Source organism: Arachis hypogaea, chromosome 14 (assembly GCF_003086295.3).
Source record: "Arachis hypogaea cultivar Tifrunner chromosome 14, arahy.Tifrunner.gnm2.J5K5, whole genome shotgun sequence".
In the NCBI taxonomy this organism is placed as follows: Eukaryota; Viridiplantae; Streptophyta; class Magnoliopsida; order Fabales; family Fabaceae; genus Arachis; species Arachis hypogaea.
In genome coordinates, this window is record NC_092049.1 from 58,780,987 (window position 1) to 58,794,368 (window position 13,382).

The 13,382-nt window shown below is 36.0% G+C and overlaps 2 long non-coding RNA genes across 2 annotated transcripts; both read right to left on the reverse strand.

The window, feature by feature from the left end:
• Positions 1-181: 181 nt before the first annotated feature.
• LOC112742052 (uncharacterized) lies at positions 182-4,722 on the reverse strand. The gene is made up of 3 exons (XR_003171820.2): positions 3,922-4,722; positions 3,605-3,799; positions 182-380 (listed from the first exon to the last, which is right to left on the reverse strand). It is a non-coding gene; the product is annotated as an uncharacterized lncRNA (long non-coding RNA).
• A 1,459-nt stretch (positions 4,723-6,181) lies between these two features.
• On the reverse strand, positions 6,182-8,445 carry LOC140178847 (uncharacterized). The gene is made up of 2 exons (XR_011871800.1): positions 8,257-8,445; positions 6,182-6,380 (listed from the first exon to the last, which is right to left on the reverse strand). It is a non-coding gene; the product is annotated as an uncharacterized lncRNA (long non-coding RNA).
• Positions 8,446-13,382: the final 4,937 nt, after the last annotated feature.

The window sequence follows — 13,382 nt, forward strand, 5'->3', positions numbered from 1 at the left end:
GATGTAACGACCCAACTTCCAGAACGTCATGATCGTACCGAAAGTAAGGCGTTACCAACCTACTTTCCTTTATTAACTATTTATTATTGAGCCTCTAGTTCGATATCGCGATCCAGTTTTAAGAAAATTCTAGAAAATTTTATTTTTTATTCATTAAAGTCATAATTCAAACATTCACAAATAATAATAATCACATAAATATTATTGATAATAATTCTTATACAAAAGAAACCAAATAAAACTCAAATACAATATACTAAACCTACCCCTCTATGTAAAATAAAATCTCAAGGGACAATAGCGAGGGGACTCTATGAAAGCAATTAAAACCATAAAGAAAACCTACTAATCGCTCGCAGCTTCAAATTGCGTCTTCAAACCTGTGTCATTGAAAGGGTGGAAAATTTGGGGTTGAGAACCAAACCACATGTTCTCAGTAGAGGTCGAGAATGCCGTGAAAGTAAAGAATAAAATGCAAATAGTTAATTTTATTCAGAGACATCTAAAAGAAAATTAACCTTCTTTAAAAGCATTAGTTAATTATTCAAAATCCTATAACCATATTTTCTTTATAAAACTCTTAAAAGTTTCCTAAACTATATGAATGACCAACCTATTCCAAGCATAGGTTCATTAAGTCTATGCTGAACCAGTTTGATTTTTCATACTTTACTAGACCATAACATAAAAGAAGTTACCTACGCGGTATAAATGATCATCCTGCTCCAAGCATAGGTTCATTAAGTCTATGTTGAACCAGTCAGATACTTTATACAAAACTAGACCTCAAACGTACCAGTCACGACCTTAGGCCCAAACAACTCAATAAACACCCATTTCACCACAATCCAGCCAATCAGTTACAAACACAAGTAATGAGGTTCAAACACAATCAAGAGCAATTACATCAAGTATAGCAACTAGCAGTTAAACAGAATTATTCACTTAGGCAAACCAATTACAATATACACACCCAAACAATGTCACATAGATGCATATGATGCATGTCTTGTCCTAGTGCAGGCCATGAGCTCATGTGTCGGTTAGCACCTGCATTCCCGACATTTATCCGGTCACGAGTTCACGATTTCCCAGATACGATTTTCCGTTCAAATAAATGCACATATAATTATTAGCAGCTCTATTGAGACAGCCTCTGCTTTCTACTCACAGGAAATATATACTCTTGGGAACGGAAAATTACTCTTGGATTGCCTCAGGGCAACAGATAAATAAACAAACATCTCTTGGGTTGCATTAAGCAACAAACAAATAAATAACATCTCTTGGGTTGCATTAAGCAACAAATATATATATAATATCTCTTGGGTTGCCTCAAGCAACAGATAATCATGCAATAAGTACTTTACTCTTTCCTTTTTCTTTCATAATTGCAAATACGCAAGCAGGACAAGACCCACGCCCTTGCCAACAATCTCGTATACCAAATAATCTTTTCTTAAAAGAATCATTGAAGTTATTATCATTAAATAAGCCTTAAATATTGATTTTGATTAAGTCCTTGTACTTTTATAAAAATTTGGACATAATCTCCTTTAAAAATAGGACTTAGCCACCCTTACGGGTTCCTTCTTTCTCAACATTTCATCAGCCTCTTTCAGCAGTTGCCACAACAATATATATTCTCAAAAATATTTGATAATAGTATAGAAAATCTATTTCTTAAATTCCATATCCAAAATAATTGCCAACACAACTTGGCAGCCTGATTTCCATTTTGTTTTTAAAATATCAAATGAATTCGGAATCACGCAAACTTTATATCCATGCGACCGTCTCGGATTAAAATTTCTATTAAACTAAAAATCATAATTTTTCGCTGACTTTAGCTTCGGAAATATAAGCAAAATCGTGACTGCTCTGCATTATTTTAAAACCAGAAGACAGCAGCAGCATACAACATTCGAAATTTCATATAAAATCCAAATTAAATCCAACTACCTTCAAAATTAATGTGGTTAAACATAACTCATACAAATTTCTTTCTCAATTGGTTTCAAGGTCATACCACTTTTAATGAAGAAGTAACATAGCTTCAAATTTAGATAATTCTCTGCAGAATTCTGTTTTACAAATCATTGAACACAGCCTCTTCCTAGTCCCATACTCACTTATTAAAATATGGAAAACCCTGAAATTTAAATCACATATACTAAACATACTTGATTTTCACCTCTAATTGGTTGCATCTCAATATCTATCCAGGATCAAAAGTTATAAACTCTCAAAGTTTCTAAAATAAGAAAACAGAATCTGGCTTTTTCTGCATAATGCATCATCTTTCAAAAATTCATATCTTTAAAACTAAAAGTCCAATTATTCTGAAATTTTACGGAATTAAAATAATAGGAATAAAGTTTTATATAAAATTGGTTCCATTTCAAAATTCAAACTGGAGAATTTTTAATAGAGGAAACAAGTTGCTGCTATGTTAAACGTTCTGCAGAAAACCAGATTTGACATTCCTAATTCAAAAATTGACCATAAATCATAAACTTAATGAAAAAGCCTCAAATTCACCAGTCCAGATTTCTATATTCCAAAGCTTAATCCAGACTTGGTCCCACACAATTCCAATCATCTCAGAATTAGTTATAGATTTTCAAAGTCTCCGCCTTCATTTAAAAGTAATGCAGAAAATCAAGTTTTACATTTTAACTTTGAAAAATCATAACTAGTTCTATAGTTAACTCAAACTTCTCAAAATTGAATCCTAACAACAACTTTTATTATAGTTTACTCAGCCATTACTCTCATATCATTTTGATTATCGTTGAAGAACTAATTCACTTCCAAAGTCATCTTTTAATCTCAAAAATCAGATTTCCAGCAACTAGTTCAACATTTCAAGATTCAGTCTTCCAATTATTCCTTAAGCCCAACTTCAATTAATCACTAACTAAGTCCATTACAGTAAACCAACTCAACAGCAACAATTTCAATTTAGTCCATCAAAAAACAGAAAATCATCAAACAATTTGTAATTCAATTTCACAAAATCAACGAATTCCAACCAAAGTTCCAATCAAAAATCTCAATCATTCCAATCATAATTTCAGCCACACAACTCAACTAAATCAGTATAGAGTCAGAACTTTTCAACAATTCCATCAAAATCAGAAAAACCAATATCAATTACAGCTTTAAACACTCACAACAAAGCCCAAAAACATTCACAACCATAACCTGAATTCAATAATCCAATTGAAATACTAAGACATCATCAAACTTAATCCAAACTTCACAACCTCAAACCAAGCTTATTTCTATCAATTAGTCTCTCATAACAACAAAAACAATTACATTCACAGCAGCAATCCAAACTCAATTCATCAATTATGCATTCAACAGCTGTTCAACAATTAACTCGGCATATTTCAATTTAATAAGTTACACTAAATTAATCATTATTCACAACAGCATCTAAGTTCAATCACAGCTCAGAATATTCACAACGACTAACTAATTTCAAATGCATTTCAAGTCATTCATGTTAATTAAGAAATTCTTAACCATTGTGAACCATTTGCACTTATCCAATAACTTTGTAGGCATTCTAAATTAAAAACGTTAAATCCCCTACCTCGACTAGCCGAAATTCGATAATCAAACGCAACAAAGCCTTCTTTTATTTTTAATTTGTAGTGGCAACAACAACCTTGAACCGAACCAACAGCAGCGGCATTTCTAATCACTTCTCAGCAGTAGCAGTGGCATGAACTAATCGATTCAGAACCAGAATAGTACTATTGACAAGCACCAGAGACCTCGGTGGCAGCTGCGGTGGTGTAGAGTAACTTAAAGTGACAATTTTGTTTAATACAAACAGTCTCAATGACAGGCTTCACAATAGAGACAAATTGGGCGACAAGGAAGAATCAAAAACAAGGTGAAGCTTACCAAAATAGTAGTGGTTCTAATGGTGGTTTCCTGGGCAGCTCGAATGTTGGTTCCCGGTGGCAGAAAGCTCCGGCAACTTGCAGAATTCAGAGGCAGAGGCAAAACAGGAGCTAAAGATGAGTAGTGACATGGATAAATTGCATCAGAATCAGAACAGTATCCTCGGCAAGCTCCAACAACCTTCCCAGCAACAGCTACGGTGGCGCGGTGGTTCGGCCATGGTGCTACAGCCCTTGTCAAGCTTTGGCGTCATCAACGGTGATGCCTCTCAGTACCATCGCGTTCTGTTCGGCGACGGCCAAGCCTCCTTCCCAGCGACGGCGTTCGGGCTCCCTTCCTCACCGGTGGATCTGAGGGCAATAGCAAGGCAGAGCAACGGCGGTAAACCCTAGTGGCAGCAACGATGGTCAGCGGTGCTCCTTGGACGACTACGCGTGCGATGGGTCCAACGGTGGTGGGGACAGCCGAGACGACGGTGACCGTAGCGGCTCAACGACCCCTCGGGAGCTCCGCCTCTTTTCTCGTGCGATGACGGCAACCGCTCAAGGGAGACGATGGCGCAAGCGAGACGCAGCGGTGGTGGCGAGCTGGACAGCGCAGAGTGCAGCAGTCCGGTGGTCACGTCACGGCGGCAGTGGAGCAGCATCTCTTCCCTCTGTCTATTTCTTTCTCAGTTGTGTGTGATGTTTACGTTTAGGAGAGGAAAGAGGGTGGAGGCTGCGTTCAGAGGCTGAGGAAAGGGGAAACATTAGGGTTAGGGTTTTTGGGATTTGGGAATTAGGGTTTCTGATTCAATTTGGGAATTTAAGTTTGGGAATTAGGGATTTTATAAAAGAATATGGATAGATATGAATAGATATTTTGATAAAATTGAATAGTAGAGTAATTTTAAAACCAAATATACTCTATTAAAAATATTTAGGAACATTATTTATCAACATATTGCTATGTTCAATCAATTATTTCTAATTTGCATTATAAAATGAACAAGTTAATTATATTCTGTAAAGTACAATTTAAATTCAAATATCAATTTTCTAGATTAAATCATACAAATCTCTATTATTTTTCTATCTCTGAATCTTTAATTTCAATTTATAAAATAATTAATTATAATAAAAATTGTACATAAATATTAATTGACTTAAGCTTAAAGTATTTATAAATATCAATCTAATAATTTCTAATAAAATAATTTCTAGGAGTTCAAATTAATAACATAATTCATTCAAAATAGAATTTATTTAAATTAAATTATACAATTCTTCTATTTTTTTCAATTATCAAAATTATAATTTCAATTATACCAAATATCTAATAAAGATTATATAAAAATTATAATTAATTTAAACTCCAATTATGATGAAATTCCATTTAATTACCTTTAGTAAAATAATTTTCTTAAAATAAAGTTATCAACAAAGATAATAAATCAGAAATAACTAATTATTTGATTTTCAAAAACTAGAGTTGTTACATTCTACCCACCTTAGAAAAATTTTCGCCCTCGAAAATTGCTAGAATAAAATAAATTCGAACTTGAATCAAAGAAAACAGAATATATGAATAGAAACATAGGCATTGTCAAGGATGAATATTCAAAGAGTCAGATTCATAGGCAAGCAAAGGTATAAAAAATGACAAGGTATGGTTGGGAAACAATCAAATCACTTTCTAAGGAGAAATTCAAACGAGAGAATTCCAATGAAAACAACTAAGAAAAACATGGCACGAGTTCATATGGCACGAATAAAGATTCTACATCGAATCGAAGCTAACTTCATAACCTCTAACGCTCCCAAACCCCGTGAATCGCATTACCTATTACTTCTATTTTGTCTATGATAACCTGTTAGTGTTGCCATGTACATAAATCATAAGTATTAAGTTGGCCAGACCTAATACCATGAGGCATGCAATGGTAGACTAACAGCGTTAATCATCAGACAGTCATGCATATAGAACTCAAACTCTTGTTATCAGAACAAGTCACAAAGCATGATAGACACTCAGAGTATGCAATGAAGCATAGTCAGTCCATTCCCAAGGCTCTAACAGGAACGAACTGCTCTGATACCATTTGTAACGACCCAACTTCTAGAACGTCATGATCGTACCGAAAGTAAGGCGTTACCAACCTACTTTCCTTTATTAACTATTTACTATTGAGCCTCTAGTTCGATATCGCGATCCAGTTTTAAGAAAATTCCAAAAAATTTTGTTTTTTATTCATTAAAGTCATAATTCAAAAATTCACAAATAATAATAATCACATAAATATTATTGATAATAATTCTTATACAAAAGAAACCAAATAAAACTCAAATACAATATACTAAACCTACCCCTCTATGTAAAATAAAATCTCAAGGGACAATAGCGAGGGGACTCTATGAAAGCAATTAAAACCATAAAGAAAACCTACTAATCGCTCGCAGCTTCAAATTGCGTCTTCAAACCTGTGTCACTGAAAGGGTGGAAAATTTGGGGGTGAGAACCAAACCACATGTTCTCAGTAGAGGTCGAGAATGCCGTGAAAGTAAAGAATAAAACGCAAATAGTTAATTTTTTTCAGAGACATCTAAAAGAAAATTAACCTTCTTTAAAAGCATTGGTTAATTATTCAAAATCCTATAACCATATTTTCTTTATAAAACTCTTAAAAATTTCCTAAACTGTATGAATGACCAACCTATTTCAAGCATAGGTTCATTAAGTCTATGCTGAACCAGTTTGATTTTTCATACTTTACTAGACCATAACATAAAAGAAGTTACCTACGCAGTATAAATGATCATCCTGCTCCAAGCATAGGTTCATTAAGTCTATGCTGAACTAGTCAGATACTTTATACAAAACTAGATCTCAAACGTACCAGTCACGGCCTTAGGCCCAAACAACTCAATCAACACCCATTTCACCACAATCCAGCCAATCAGTCCCAAACACAAGTAATGAGGTTCAAACACAATCAAGAGCAATTACATCAAGTATAGCAACTAGCAGTTAAACAGAATTATTCACTTAGGCAAACCAATTACAATATACACACCCAATTATTCTGAAATTTTACGGCATTAAAATAATAGGAATAAAGTTTATATAAAATTGGTTCCATTTTAAAATTCAAACTGGAGAATTTTTAATAGAGGAAACAAGTTGCTGCTATGTTAAACGTTCTGCAGAAAACCATATTTGACATTCCTAATTAAAAAATTGACCATAAATCATAAACTTAATGAAAAAGCCTCAAATTCACCAGTCCAGCTTCCTATATTCCAAAGCTTAATCCAGACTTGGTCCCACGCAATTCCAATCATCACAGAATTAGTTATAGATTTTCAAAGTCTCCGCCTTCATTTAAAAGTAATGCAGAAAATCAAGTTTTACATTTTAACTTTGAAAAATCATAACTAGTTCTATAGTTAACTCAAACTTCTCAAAATTGAATCCCAACAACAACTTTTATTATAGTTTACTCAGCCTTTACTCTCATATCATTTCAATTATTGTTGAAGAACTAATTCACTTCCAAAGTCATCTTTTAATCTCAAAAATCAGATTTTCAGCAACTAGTTCAACATTTCAAGATTCAGTCTTCCAATTATTCCTTAAGCCCAACTTCAATTAATCACTAACTAATTCCATTACAGTAAACCAACTCAACAGCAACAATTTCAATTTAGTCCATCAAAAAATAGAAATCATAATAATCTCTCATCAAACAATTTGTAATTCAATTTCACAAAATCAACGAATTCCAACCAAAGTTCCAATAAAAAATCTCAATCATTCCAATCATAATTTCAGCCATACAACTCAACTAAATCAGTATAGAGTCAGAACTTTTCAACAATTCCATCAAAATAAGAAAAACCAATATCAATTACAGCTTCAGACACTCACAACAAAGCCCAAAAACATTCACAACCATAACCTGAATTCAATAATCCAATTGAAATACTAAGACATTATCAAACTTAATCCAAACTTCACAAGCTCAAACCAAGCTTATTTCTATCAATTAGTCTCTCATAACAACAAAAACAATTACATTCACAGCAGCAATCCAAACTCAATTCATCAATTATCCATTCAACAGCTGTTCAACAATTAACTCGGCATATTTTAATTTAATAAGTTACACTAAATTAATCATTATTCACAACAGCATCTAAGTTCAATCACAGCTCAGAATATTTGACAATGACTAAATAATTTCAAATGCATTTCAAGTCATTCATGTTAATTAAGAAATACTTAACCATTGTGAACCATTTGCACTTATCTAATAATTTTGTAGGCATTCTAAATTAAAAACGTTAAATCCCCTACCTCGACTAGCCGAAATTCGATAATAAAACGCAACAAAGCCTTCTTTTATTTTTAATTTGCAGTGGCAACAACAACCTTGAACCGAACCAACAGCAGCGGCATTTCTGATCACTTCTCAACAGCAGTAGTGGCATGAACTAATCGATTCAGAGCCAGAATAGTACTATTGACAAGCACCAGCGACCTCGATGGCAGCTGCGGTGGTGTAGAGTAACTTAAAGTGACAATTTTGTTTAATACAAACAGTCCCAACGGCAGGCTTCACAATAGTGACAAATTGGGCGACAAGGAAGAATAAAAAACAAGGTGAAGCTTACGAAAATAGTAGTGGTTCTAATGGTGGTTTCCTGGGCAGCTCGAATGTTGGTTCCCGGTGGCAAAAAGCTCCGGCAACTTGCAGAATTAAGAGGCAGAGGCAGAACAGGAGCTAAAGATGAGTAGTGACATGGATAAATTGCTTCAGAATTAGAACAGTATCCTCGGCAAGCTCCAACAACCTTCCCGGTAACAGCTACGGCGGCGCGGTGGTTCGGCGACGGTGCTATAGCCCTTGTCGAGCTTTGGCGTCATCAATGGTGATGCCTCTCAGTACCATCGCATTCTATTCGGCGATGGCCAAGCCTCCTTCCCAGTGACGGCGTTCGGGCTCCCTTCCTCACCGGCGGCTCTGAGGGCAATAGCAAGGCAGAGCAACGGCGGTAAACCCTAGTGGCAGCAGCGATGGTCAGTAGCGCTCCTTGGACGACTATGCGTGCGATGGGTCCAACGGTGGTGGGGACAGCCGAGACGACGGCGACCGTAGCGGCTCAACGACCCCTCGGGAGCTTCGCCTCCTTTCTCGTGTGATGACGGCAACCGCTCAGGGGAGACGACGGCGCAAGCAAGACACGGCGGTGGCGACGAGCTGGACAGCGCAGAGTGCGGCAGTCCGGTGGTCACGTCACGGCGGCAGCGGAGCAGCATCTCTTCCCTCTGTCTGTTTCTTTCTCAGTTGTGTGTGATGTTTACGTTTAGGAAAGAAAAGGGGGTGGAGGCTGCGTACAAAGGATGAGGAAAGGGGAAACATTAGGGTTAGGGTTTCTGGGATTTGGGAATTAGGGTTTCTGATTCAATTTGAGAATTTAGGTTTGGGAATTAGGGATTTTATAAAAGTATATGGATAGATATGAATAAATATTTTGATAAAATTGAATAGTAGAGTAATTTTAAAACCAAATATACTCTATTAAAAATATTTAGGAACATTATTTATCAACATATTGCTTTGTTCAATCAATTATTTCTAATTTACATTATAAAATGAACAAGTTAATTATATTTTGTAAAGTACAATTTAAATTCAAATATCAATTTTCTAGATTAAATCATACAAATCTCTATTATTTTTCTATCTCTGAAACTTTAATTTCAATTTATAAAATAATTAATTATAATAAAATTGTACATAAATATTAATTGACTTAAACTTAAAGTATTTATAAATATCAATCTAATAATTTCTAATAAAATAATTTCTAGGAGTTCAAATTAATAACATAATTCATTCAAAATAGAATTTATTTAAATTAAATTATACAATTCTTCTATTTTTTTCAATTATCAAAATTATAATTTTAATTATACCAAATATTTAATAAAGATTATATAAAAATTATAATTAATTTAAACTCCAATTATGATGAAATTTCATTTAATTACCTTTAGTAAAATAATTTTCTTAAAATAAAGTTATCAACAAAGATAATAAATCAGAAATAACTAATTATTTGATTTTCAAAAACTAGGGTTGTTACAGAGGACGCCCCTTCTACTGGTTCTATCAGGGACAGATGATCAGTCACTTGGTTCTCTATCCCTTTTCTATCTCTTATTTCTGTATCAATCTCTTGCAGAAGTAACACCCATCTTATGAGCCTGGATTTTGAATCCTACTTTGTAAGTAGATATTTAAGAGCAGCATGGTCAGTGTACACAATCACTTTTGATCCTACTAAGTATGATCTAAACTTGTCAATGGCATAAAGCACTGCAAGCAACTCTTTTTCTGTGGTTGTGTAATTTTTCTGTGCATCATTTAAAACACGGCTAGCGTAATAAATGACATGCAGAAGCTTGTTATGCCTCTGTCCCAATACTGCACCAATGGCATGGTCACTAGCATCACACATTAGTTCGAATGGTAATGCCCAATCTGGTGCAGAAATAACTGGTGTTGTGATCAGCTTAGCTTTCAGAGTTTCAAACGCCTGCAGACACTCTATGTCAAACACAAATGGCATGTCAGCAGCTAGCAGATTGCTCAGAGGTTTTGTAATTTTTGAAAAATCCTTTATAAACCTCCTATAGAATCCTGCATGCCCCAGAAAGCTTCTGATTGCCTTAACATTGGCAGGTGGTGGTAATTTTTCAATTACCTCTACTTTAGCTTGATCCACCTCTATTCCCTTGTTTGAAATTTTATGCCCAAGGACAATTCCTTCAGTCACCATAAAGTGACATTTTTCCCAGTTTAAAACTAGGTTGGTCTCTTGGCATCTTTTCAGAACAAGTGCTAAATGGTCAAGGCAGGAGCTGAATGAGTCTCCAAATACTGAAAAGTCATCCATGAAGACTTCCAGAAATTTATCTACCATATCAGAGAAGATAGAGAGTATGCACCTCTAAAAGGTTGCAGGTGCATTGCACAGACCAAAAGACATCCTTCTGTAGGCAAACACTCCATAAGGACATGTAAATGTTGTTTTCTCTTGGTCTTGGGGATCTACTACAATTTGGTTGTAACCAGAGTAGCCATCCAAAAAGCAGTAATATTCATGACCTGTTAGTCTTTCTAGCATCTGGTCTATGAATGGTAAAGGAATGTGATCCTTTCTGGTGGCTGTATTGAGCCTTCTATAGTCAATACACATACGCCACCCTGTAACTGTTCTTGTAGGAACTAGTTCATTTTTTTCATTATGAATCACTGTCATACCTCCCTTCTTTGGGACGACTTGGACAGGACTCACCCAGGGGCTATCGGAAATAGGATAAATAATCCCAGCCTCTAGTAACTTGGTGACTTCTTTCTGCACCACCTCCTTCATGGCTGGATTTAGCCGCCTCTGTGGTTGAACCATTGGCTTAGCATCGTCCTCCAATAGGATCTTGTGCATGCATCTTGCTGGGCTGATGCCCTTAAGATCACTTATGGACCACCCAAGAGCTGTCTTGTGTGTCCTTAGCACTTGAAGTAGTGCTTTCTCTTCCTGTGGATTTAAAGCAGAGCTTATAATCACCGAAAAAGTGTCACCTTCTCCCAGAAATATATATTTCAGGGATGGTGGTAGTGGTTTGAGCTCGGGTTTAAGAGGTTTTTCCTCTTCCTGAGGAATTTTCAGAGGTTCTTTTATTTCCTCTGGTTCCTCCAAATCAGGCTGAACATCTTTAAAGATGTCCTCTAGCTCTGATTCGAGACTCTCAGCCATGTTGATCTCCTCTACCAGGGAGTCAATAATATCAACACTCATGTAGTCATTTGATGTGTCTGGATGCTGCATAGCTTTGACAGCATTTAACTTGAACTCATCCTCATTGACTCTCAGGGTTACTTCCCCCTTTTGGACATCAATGAGAGTTCGTCCAGTTGCTAGGAAGGGTCTTCCTAGAATGAGAGTTGCACTCTTGTGTTCCTCCATTTCCAGCACTACAAAGTCAGTGGGAAAGGCAAATAGCCCAACTTTGACAATCATGTCCTCAATTATGCCTGATGGATATTTAATGGAGCCATCAGCAAGTTGAAGACATATCCAGGTTGGTTTGACCTCTTCAGTCAAGCCAAGCTTTCTGATAATGGATGCAGGGATTAGGTTGATACTTGCCCCAAGGTCACATAGAGCTGTCTTGGTACAAGTACCCTCTAATGTGCAAGGTATCATAAAGCTTCCGGGATCCTTAAGCTTCTCTGATAAGCTTGTTAGAATGACTACACTACATTCTTCAGTGAGAAAAACTTTTTCTGTTTCTCTCCAATCCTTCTTATGACTTACTCTTTCATGAACTTAGCATAAGAGGGTATTTGCTCAAGTGCCTCTACAAACGGAATCTTTATTTCAAGAGTCCTGAGATAGTCTACAAAGCGGGCAAATTGTTTATCCTATTCTGCTTGGCGGAATTTTTGAGGATAAGGCATTTTGGCCTTATATTCTTCAACCTTAGTTGCTGCAGTTTTATTTCCTACAGAGGCAGGTTGAGAAGCCTTCTTGGGGGAGTTATTATCAGCACTTGCAGGTGTCTGATCCCTCATTGGCGTTTGAATGCCAGAACTGGACATGGATTGGGCATTTGACACCAGATTCCTACCCTTTTCTGGCATTTGAACGCCAGAACTGGACATGGATTGGGCGTTTAACGCCAATTTTTCACCCTTTTCTGGCGTTTGAATGCCAGACTTATTCTTCTCTGGGCTCTTACAGTCCTCAGAGTGATTTTGGGTAGCAGGTTGCTCATCCTCTGTCCACTGTTCTTTTCTTGGCTTTCTGCTGCTTTGAGTTGAGGTATTTAATATTTTTCCACTTCTTAATTGAACTGCTTGGCACTCCTCTGTTATCTGTTTTGATAACTGCTGTTTTGTCTGATTCAATTGTGATTTCATATCTTTGTTAGCATTTTTGGTTTCTTGTAGCATCTCCTTAAATTCTGCTAACTGCCTTGTTATAGAAGATAGTTGCTGATTGAGTTCAGCAACTTGTTCCTGAGGACTAAAGTCAATTGATACTACCTTAGCTTCTTCTTTCATGGAGGACTCACTACTTATGTACAGATGTTGATTTCTAGCAACTGTATCGATAAGCTCTTGAGCCTCTTCAATAGTCTTTCTCATGTGTATAGATCCATCAGCTGAGTGATCTAGAGATATCTGAGCTTTTTCTGTAAGCCCGTAGTAGAAGATGTCTAACTGCACCCACTCTGAAAACATTTCAGAGGGACATTTCCTTAGCATCCCTATGTACCTCTCCCAGGCATTCCTTGGATGTCCAGCCTTAGCTGTGTCATCCTTTTCGGAGGGAAATATTGATTCAGGAATTTGTCTGATAACTGTTTCCATGTTCTTATGCTTGCTGTGGGTTGGTTATTTAACCACCTCT